Raw genomic sequence first — 1,870 nt, forward strand, 5'->3', positions numbered from 1 at the left:
TTCTTCTTGAGGTTATCTTGAGATGATTTCGGGGCTTTAGTGTCTCCGCGGCCCGGTCCTCGACCAGGCCTCCACCCCCAGGAAGCAGCCCGTGACAGCTGACTAACACCCAGGTACATATTTTACTTCTAGGTAACAGGGGCATAGGGTGAAAGAAACACTGCCCATTGTTTCTTGCCGGCGCCCAGGATCGAACCCGGGACCTCAGGATCACAAGCCCAGCTTGCTGTCCGCTCGGCCGACCGGCTCACTAAAGGTCACTCACAAATTAATAAACTCCAATTAAATACCAGAGGTTGATAAAAGGTTTCCAATACTAAAATTATTCATATGTTTCTCTAAATAAGAGAATCATTTAATACAAAATTATAAAAAACAGACAAAATATTACACTTTGCCTTTACTGCACAATATTATATTTAATTTACTTGAGTTAACCTTTATATAGGCTACGATATTATTAGGGTAGTGTTGAACTAAGCCATGATCAACCTAGTCTCATCAATTTAATTGTGCAGACCCAATATAGCGTGGGACCAATAACGTCACGAGTGGTGTTGTACATATACTTATATTATTCTTTACTATATCCATTTATATTTAACAGTAATTATTGCAGCAAGTCTCCTGCAGGCTACGTTGGATACGCAGCTCAGGCGTGGTCTCTCCACCCAGACATTCTGAAGGCGCCAGGCGGGCCGTGGGGAGGTGGAAGAATGACCTTCAACGCAACTATTCAATATTTTTTTTTTTTTGCAGGGATATTCCTGCGCGGGCCCTAAGCCTCTGGCTGGCCCACTATCCACACCATGTTCAAAATGTGCGCCAACCCAAGCTAAATTTTGATTGTTACCGCCCGGAGGCGGCTAGTTTATTGTGCACCCCTTTCCCATCCTGTGAGCGGTAGCGCAGAAAAGGATTACAGAGGGCACAAAAATCCTAAATCCTTCTCACTGCGAGGAAGTTGTGTTGTAGTATAATTTAATTTGCATACTTTCGACATCCTTCCTGTCATCCTGTCCACCCTCTTCAGTAATAATGAGGTAATAGTTGCAGCTGAGTTTTGAACATAGCGGCAGTATAACGTTTAGAAACCTGTTGACTCACTTTCCTAATTTACTCAAGGAAGGTCAATTAGGTAATAAGTAAATAATAGTAAGTGCAGTTTTCTGAGTCTTCGCCTAGTTACTCTTCAAGCCCGGATAGCTCAGTCGGTAGAGCATTAGGCTTTTAACCTAAGGGTCCAGGGTTCGAGTCCCTGTTCGGGCGTGTCGTTTTAGTCAGTAGAAAAAACATATAATACATATGCTGTAAAGTTTTTGTGCATAAAATTTCAAAAATCTTTGCCGACACACTTTACACTTAACGTCATCTAGATCGCCACACAAGCTGAGCTGCCAGAGACACTTACAACTGTGGGAACTTATGGTTTACTTAACAACCCATCCTCCTGTATATATAGTACTTTTTGTAGCTATATCGACCACCGTACATATACTGATGAAATGGGCAATTAGATAGAATAATTTGGCACTATTCACTTTATAGAGTGTGAGAAAAATAAAGCTGAAAACCAAGCTTGAATATTCCTAGGCCTAGTATAGCACAAGCACATATAACATTAAACTCACACTGAATCTTGTGCTACCCACTCACTCCCCCAATATTTGTTCCTCATACAACTTCATTATTGTAATCACTGCTATCAACTTGTATCATAATTGTGATGTTGAACGCAAATTTTGCTACACTGTACCAATTAATGCACCTATGTACCAACTACCAGGAATATGTGAGGATTCTGAACCTACTCTTCGCTGCGAATGACCTCCCGACTTTCACCGTACCAGAGGAAGTCTACTCCACCTCT

At 41.8% G+C, this 1,870-nt stretch overlaps 1 non-coding gene across 1 annotated transcript; it reads left to right on the forward strand.

Moving 5' to 3' along the window:
• Window positions 1–1,196: 1,196 nt before the first annotated feature.
• TRNAK-UUU (transfer RNA lysine (anticodon UUU)) lies at window positions 1,197–1,269 on the forward strand. Its single transcript has one exon. It is a non-coding gene; the product is annotated as a tRNA-Lys (tRNA).
• Window positions 1,270–1,870: the final 601 nt, after the last annotated feature.

This window comes from Procambarus clarkii, chromosome 25, assembly GCF_040958095.1.
Source record: "Procambarus clarkii isolate CNS0578487 chromosome 25, FALCON_Pclarkii_2.0, whole genome shotgun sequence".
In the NCBI taxonomy this organism is placed as follows: domain Eukaryota; kingdom Metazoa; phylum Arthropoda; class Malacostraca; order Decapoda; family Cambaridae; genus Procambarus; species Procambarus clarkii.